General features: G+C 46.8%; 1 pseudogene; it reads right to left on the bottom strand.

The window, feature by feature from the left end:
* Positions 1–7,748: 7,748 nt before the first annotated feature.
* Positions 7,749–7,868, bottom strand: LOC136634877 (5S ribosomal RNA; annotated as a pseudogene).
* Positions 7,869–8,393: the final 525 nt, after the last annotated feature.

Raw genomic sequence — 8,393 nt, 5'->3', positions numbered from 1 at the left:
TCACACTAAGCAGTACTGTGCATACGTACATAACAGGGAGGTGTGGTGGGTGGGGGGCAGGTGAGGCAGAGCCTCCTCACCGGAGGCCTTTGAAAAGTGGCGCCACTGCCGCATGAGGTGCTCAAGCACACTCAACCCACGTGCCCACGCTATGCGCATGGGTTGAATGTGCTTGAGCGCCTCATGCGGCAGTGGTGCCGCTTTTCAAAGCCCTCTGGTGGGGATGCTCTGCCTCACCTGCTCCCCACTGCACATCCCTGGCACATAAATGTGCCCGCCACTCTAACCCAGCCACCACTGCCATGTGAGGCACTCGAGCACACTCAACCCATGTGCAAAGATAACACCTAAATTGCGGCTGTTCAGTACAGAAGCAACAAAATCCCCCAATGACTACACAGGCAGTGCAGGCCAGCAGTGGCATCACTAGGAGTGTGGTAGTTGTGGACCACACCAGGTGATGCCCACTACTGGCCCCAAAACTGTAGTATTTTTGAATAATACCATCCTGTTATATATCAATTGATGTGTAATTTCGTGCAGAATGCAATGAATCTAACTGTGTTGAAATATCTTTATTCTATCAAAAGTTATAGGCAAAAATACCAGCAGGGAGAGCGATGGTACATCACCATGCGTGCTGCCTGGGCCGTTGCCCCGGCCATTGCATAGGAGGAGGCCCATCGTAGGGGTGATGTGCTGGCCTCCCGCACCAGGTGGCATGAACACTAGTGAAGCCACTGCAGACTAGTGTACTAGCCGGACGTCTACTGAGGTCACCCTGCTTGACTGCATGGGATGCAAGGTGTGAGTTTGAGGTGTCAGCGAGAGACAGCACAGTCTCCCAGCGCAGCCGGATGTGAGTTTGCTCAGGAGTAAGTCTCCTTCTGTCCCTGAAGGGCATTCAAAGAGACTTAGGGCCCAAACCTATCCAATTTTCCAGTGCCAGTGCAGCTCTTTACAGGGTGTTGCAAGGTTCAAAAGCAAACTCAGTAGGCAAGAGTGGTGATCATTTCCAAGCCTTTATTCCATTCCCATCAACCAGCGTCTCAAGGGATTCCTTCCAAGCATTGAGAGTGAGTGTGAGAGTCAGACTTCCTCCAGCCTGAATCCCTCACTTTTATTACAATTTTGGGTTCCCTCTTTGAGACATGTACACTTCTCATTGGCTGGGGATAGTTTTAGACATTTGATTGGTGAGCCTCAAGTCACCAGTTGTTCAAATTAGGCAATTCCATACATTCAACATATACAATTTAAAGATTTTGAACAACCAGTAGGTGGTACTGTAACTTCAATTTTGCTCAAAACTGACAATTTGGCCTTATCTCTCAATATATCAATGGACTTTGTTGCAAAAGCTATCTATGTTCTATCTTGTCTTCAGTGTTTCTGTTCTCTGGTTCCCAGCAAACTTGTGGGGCTTTTGCTAACTTGTGTTAAACTGGACCCTCTGCTATTTCATGTCCCACTCTATCTGCATCCCGTCTCTTGGTAAAGATGTATAGTGGTGTATGTTCATATACAAGCAAAAATTCTCATTTATAAGGAAAGATTTTAAAAAGAAATCTTTCTCTTATTCATTTTTGAACCCACATCACCTTTGCTCTGTCCGCGTTTTAGAACATTCTCATGAGATTTGGTTATCCCTTGTCATCATAATGTTGGGAGTTGGGGTATTTATCCAACTCTGAAATGTATCTTACTTTGCCCGATTTCCTAAGCTTTTGTCTGGGAAACTAACTTTATAAGTTGACTAGTGTTCTTCTATAATATTGCTATGAGCTTTGGTGTAAATACTGGCCATAATACTTTTCCCAGCATTTGTGTGCAACCTTTTGTTCTTAAAAAGCCTTCAGACCAATAATTTTAAACTGCAAAACTTTTTTTTCTTTCAAGTTGCAAACAAAGGCCTGTTGATTTTTGCCTGTAACACATGAGCCTTTGTTCAAATGTATCCTTATCAAAATGTTCTGCTGAGAACAATTGACATGCTGCCAAGAGGGGCTCAAGCGGCTTGGATTTTCAAACGGAACAATTTTTTTTTCTTTTTACAGACAGACCAGAAAAAATGCTGTTTAAGCTTCAGGTGAGCATGCCCTATTGAACTATACTTATAGTTCTATACTATACTTCTATACTTCTATAGTATATAGTATAGTCCTTCTATACTGTCCATCACAGCCATGCCAATGCGGCATGCACTGCATCTTGTGGTGGAGCAGCAGTCACAGAGGTCTCCTTAAGGTATGGGAACATTTGTTCCCTTACCTTGAGGCTGCATTGCGGTTGCACTGGTGCTGGAAAATTGGATAAGATTGGCCCTTAGGGCGCAATCCTAACCCTTTATGTCAGTGCTTTCCAGCACTGACATAAGGGCAATGCAGCTCTGAGGTAAAGGTACAAACATTCCCTTACTTTGAGGAGGCCTCCGTGAGTGACACCCAACAGCAGGATGCAGCACACATCCCATTGGCACCGCTATGCCAGTGCTGGAAAGCACAGACCTAAGGGGTTAGGATTGCGCCCTTAAAAGCATAACAATTAGATTAAAAAGGATATAAACCTTAAAATCTCTTTTTAAAATTGTTTTTTATTGCTCTTCTTGCTACAAGCTGCTCTATTGTGCAAGTGGTGTTGGGTAAGCATGGTATAGACACATCATATGCCCTTGTTGCTAGTTGTGCTCAGTTGCTTCTCCTCCTGAGTTCCAGTGCTTGGCTTTTCTTTCTTCCACAGTCATTTGGGCTTCTCCATTCAAAGTGCTCCACAGGATGCCAAGAAATGGTACAAGACAAACTTTTAACAGCCCAGCAAAAAACCAGGGGCCCTTCGGTCAGCAACTGCGCTGAGCCTTAATGTTTTCAAATGCTACACTAGTTGAAAATATGCCCAGGAAACAGAGGGAGGGGATTCTACTTTCAACCTCCTGAGGTTGTTTGCTGGGTGCTTCGGTGACCTCCCATAATGCTGAGAGATGTTTATGGCTCCTGAGAGAAAATTGGCAAAATTATTTGAATGGGATGAGAGTGGCTTTACTTCCCTGTGGCTTCCATTTTTCATTTTGCTTCGCCCTGCGGGGAGCCTCATTTGCACTTCAAACCTCAGCTTGCCTGTGCTTGTGGGCTGCAGATACAAAAGGATGTTTTCTTGATGATCCACCCCCTCCCTCCCACCACTGTGTTGGTCCAGCTGGGCCCTTGCAAAGCTTGTAAAGTCCATGAAGTTTAAGGCCCATTTGGAACATCTGAAGGACACGTGACACAACCCCATCTCAGCCTCTGAGGCTTTATCTGAAGGTCCTGCAGATCCAATGTTGGAGTAACATGCTTGGCCCAAGGCAGAATCTCCACACCTGTACACTAATTCAGTATTTACAGTTGGCTCTAAGGCCCTCATAAGCCACAGATTGGTAATCCACGGATTTGACACAGCACGGATGGCAAGCCCATGCTGGAGGGCCTCATAGGACCTCCCAGATATGACCAAAAGTCACATCTGGGAGGTCTTCTGAGGTGTGGGAAGGCCTCAGAAGGTCTGCCGAAGACTTCTGAAAGGCACTTCCTATTTTTTGGTTGTGTCTCTCCACAGATTCCATTATCCACAGAAATTGGTATCTGCAGGGGGTCCAGTAATGGATCCATTGTGAATACTGAGGGCGTACTGTAATAAAAGAATAGATTATCATGCAGTGGACTACATCCCTTCCTAGGATGGCAAAAATACCCACCCTTTGAATGACAAGAGCTGGCCCACCCATGAGGCTGGCTGAGGCCATTGTCTCAGGTGGAGGTTGGTACAGTGTCTGATTTCTCCTACACCCTGGCTGCAAACAGGAACAGAAGAGGTGTCAGGGACAGGAGACTGGTGGGTCAGAGCCCCACAGATTCCTCTGGCACATTTCCCACTTCTGTGTTGAGTCCAAAAAGTGGGAGGAGGCCAAGGAGCCACAGAAGTGACGGCTAGAGCAGGCCGGGGTGGCGTTTGGGGCCATGATGTGCCACACCATGGAGGAAGGAGCATTGGGCACTCTTCCCCAGGCATGAGGTGATCAGGAGTCAGCTTTGGAGAGGGGCGTCAGCACAGTGGGGGAGCCCATCAGTCCATTTTTCTCCAGCATTGGACCTGGAGAAGAAGCTAGTGGATTCAGACCCACAGTCTAGGGCAATGTTGAACATCCTGTTTCAACTTCCTACCAATCTGAAGCTGTTTGATTGCTTTTATTGCTGTAAGCCAGTAGGGAGATCATGCTCCAGAAATAAATGAAATTCCCTTGTAGCTCACTGTGTGCAGTTTCCTCTCCTCCAGAGTTATGATTCTTGGTGTGTGTGTGTGTGTGTGTGTGTGTGTGTGTGTGTGTGTGTGTGTGTTTTCCACAATCTTTTGAACTTTTCAATTCCAAGTGCTTATAATGCTCTGCATTATGTAGATGGATGTTACAAGACAAGCTTCTCACAGCCCAGCAAAAGACCAAGCACTTTTTGGTCAGAAGTAGCACTAAGCCTTAATTTATTTCAAATGTCACAAACATTTAAAAGAGAGCGGAGGGGTGAGATTTCTACTTTCTGCCACCTTGGGTTCTTTGCCGAGTGCTCTGGTGACTCCCCCCCCCAGAGCTGTAAGATGTTTACTGCCTCCCAGAGAAATTATTTGAATGGGAGGATGAGAGTGGCGTCCCGTTTGTCCCTTTCTGCTTTCAATGGTCTGATTCATGTGTGTTCGCTGTGCATTCCAGGCACACAGGAGACAAAACACACTTTCAGCCACCCAATGTGCAAATAATCAGCCTAAAAACCACCCTCTCCCCAGAAAAGCCTATCTACTGTCTCAGGTCATCTGGAGGGGCTGTGAAAATGCATACACGATGGTGCATTTGGCTTTTGTTCCTCTGCAGACCATCCATAGGGTGTGTGTACATGTGTGCACATGTACTTGGCTGGGCTGTTGTGCTGCTCTAGAGAACTGGCCCTCTATCTGCTGACTCAAGTGACCTGCTGCACCATCCTTCATGGCCGGGCCAGCTCTGGCAGTGTCTGCACTTTGTCAGTCTCAGGGTCCAGACAAGGCCTGACCACATCACCACTGCCTGGAGCTGGCCCCTACTGCTCCTGTTCATTTCAACGGCGCATGCGTGGAAGAACATCCCGGTTGGACATTGCATGCATAGGCAAAGATCACTCAGTCATTCTTCATGACAACCACATTTTCCTCACTGTCTTGTCTTGTGCGATAGCCTTATTTCCTTCCAGAGTTATGCACCTGGGTTCTGTGTGCCAGGTCCCTGCAGAGGTTGTGGGAATCCAGGCCTGAAGGGTGTGTTGTGTGGACAAACCAGAAGCAGCAACATGCTCTGTGGATCAGGGACATGTGGTGCACAGGTGGCAGGTGAGGCAGAACTGCCCTGTTGTTGTATCATAGCTGCCCTGCTTGCTTATACCAGAGGAGGCTCTCCTTACACCTGAGGAGACTCTGTGTAAGGAGAGCTTCCTCAGGCATCAGCAGGCAGGGCAGCTGCGGAGCTTTTCCATGGGTTACGATGAGCTGGTTCTGCATCACCTGCTGCCTCCCGTACCACACCTTCCTGATGTGGATCAGACCAGAGCAGGAGGTCAGGCCTCCAGTATTTATGCCAGCCCTGGCCAATCTAGATGGTCATCCTGCCTGCCAGTCACAGAAGCCGATGCTGCAGACTCACTACTGAGCCTTGCAAACAATTCTGGAGCACCCACTGCTTATGCATGAAGCGAAGCAAATGTGGGTCTGGTTCAACAATGGTGAACCTATGACATGTGTGACACAGTTGACATGCCACAACATTTTAGGTGACACGCTAGTGTTCACCAACACCTATTAACAAAGGAGTTTGTGAAAAATATTTCATTTTTGTAATTATTTGGTTGGTTGGCAACCTTAAGAACATAAGAACATAAGAACAGCCCCACTGGATCAGGCCATAGGCCCATCTAGTCCAGCTTCCTGTATCTCACAGCGGCCCACCAAATGCCCCAGGGAGCACACCAGATAACAAGAGACCTCATCCTGGTGCCCTCCCTTGCATCTGGCATTCTGACATAACCCATTTCTAAAATCAGGAGGTTGAGCATACACATCATGGCTTGTACCCCGTAATGGATTTTTCCTCCAGAAACTTGTCCAATCCCCTTTTAAAGGCGTCCAGGCCAGACGCCAGCACCACATCCTGTGGCAAGGAGTTCCACAGACCGACCACACGCTGAGTAAAGAAATATTTTATTTTGTCTGTCCTAACCCGCCCAATACTCAATTTGAGTGGATGTCCCCTGGTTCTGGTATTATGTGAGAGTGTAAAGAGCATCTCCCTATCCACTCTGTCCATCCCCTGCATAATTTTGTATGTCTCAATCATGTCCCCCCTCAGGCGTCTCTTTTCTAGGCTGAAGAGGCCCAAACGCCGTAGCCTTTCCTCATAAGGAAGGTGCCCCAGCCCCGTAATCATCTTAGTCGCTCTCTTTTGCACCTTTTCCATTTCCACTATGTCTTTTTTGAGATGCGGCGACCAGAACTGGACACAATACTCCAGGTGTGGCCTTACCATAGATTTGTACAACGGCATTATAATACTAGCTGTTTTGTTCTCAATACCCTTCCTAATGATCCCAAGCATAGAATTGGCCTTCTTCACTGCCGCCGCACATTCGGTCGACACTTTCATCGACCTGTCCACCACCACCCCAAGATCTCTCTCCTGATCTGTCACAGACAGCTCAGAACCCATCAGCCTATATCTAAAGTTTTGATTTTTTGCCCCAATGTGCATGACTTTACACTTACTGACATTGAAGCGCATCTGCCATTTTGCTGCCCATTCTGCCAGTCTGGAGAGATCCTTCTGGAGCTCCTCACAATCACTTCTGGTCTTCACCACTCAGAAAAGTTTGGTGTCATCTGCAAATTTAGCCGCTTCACTGCTCAACCCTGTCTCCAGGTCATTTATGAAGAGGTTGAAAAGCACCGGTCCCAGGACAGATCCTTGGGGCACACCGCTTTTCACCTCTCTCCATTGTGAAAATTGCCCATTGACACCCACTCTCTGCTTCCTGGCCTCCAACCAGTTCTCAATCCACGAGAGGACCTGTCCTCTAATTCCCTGACTGTGGAGTTTTTTCAGTAGCCTTTGGTGAGGGACCGTGTCAAACGCCTTCTGAAAGTCCAGATATATAATGTCCACGGGTTCTCCCAAATCCACATGCCTATTGACCTTTTCAAAGAATTCTATAAGGTTCGTGAGCCAAGACTTACCCTTACAGAAGCCATGCTGACTCTCCCTCAGCAAGGCCTGTTCATCTATGTGTTTTGAGATCCTATCTTTGATGAGGCATTCCACCATCTTACCCGGTATGGATGTTAGGCTGACCGGCCTATAGTTCCCGGGTCCCCCCTCTTTCCCTTTTTAAAAATAGGCGTGACATTTGCTATCCTCCAATCTTCTGGCACCGTGGCCGTTTTGAGGGACAAGTTGCATACCTTAGTCAAGAGATCTGAAACTTCATTCTTCAATTCCTTAATAACTCTTGGGTGGTTGCCATCAGGGCCCGGTGACTTATTGATCTTTAATTTATCAATGAGGTCAGTCTCAATTTATTTCTTTAATTTATCAATCTTTTATTTATTTATTTACTTATTTATTTATTTATAAATCTTTAATTTATCAGTCTTTAATTTATCAATGAGGTCAATGAGAACCTTCAGTCTCAAAAGACTATGGTATAAGCCTACAGCACCCGGCATTCCCAGGCAGTCTCCCATCCAAGTACTAACCAGGCCTGACCCTGCTTAGCTTCCGAGATCAGACAAGATCGGGCATGTGCAGAGTAAATGTTGCTGTTCATACAATACAGAGCACCACACAAGATTGGACTTACTTTTATTAAATCAACGAATAGGAAAAGAATTATGTCTCTTTATACTCAAGTTAGGCATTTCCGAATTTTTGACACACCAAGCTCAAAAGGTTCACCATTTGGTTAATGCCTGCAGTGAAGATCTTACATAAGTCTCCTGACTTTTCATTCAGAGAGAGAGAGAGAGAGAGAGAGAGAGAGAGAGAGAGAGAGAGAGAGAGAGAGAGGAACCTAAATATAAAATATGGAGCTTCTCTCTTCGTTTCTGTGCCTGAATCGGGCTCTGAAGCCTGAGCACAAGTTTTCTAGGAGGCAGCTCAGCAAGCACAGGCTGCAGTGTTCCTGGTCCCAGCCCCCAAGGTGCAAGCTTTTCCTGGGAGTAAGACAATTGGGCTGACTTCTGAGTAGACATGCCTAGGAGTGTGCAGTTGCACGGTTGACTATCAGCTGAATTCCCTTGAGACTGTATTGCCTGCTCTCACCCCACACTCCAACTGGACTCCTTTCCCGAGA

The sequence above is a fragment of the Tiliqua scincoides genome, chromosome 14 (genome assembly GCF_035046505.1).
Source record: "Tiliqua scincoides isolate rTilSci1 chromosome 14, rTilSci1.hap2, whole genome shotgun sequence".
Taxonomy (NCBI): domain Eukaryota; kingdom Metazoa; phylum Chordata; class Lepidosauria; order Squamata; family Scincidae; genus Tiliqua; species Tiliqua scincoides.
The sequence above is the reverse complement of the archived record's forward strand: the minus strand, read 5'-3'. Positions and strand labels throughout refer to the sequence as shown.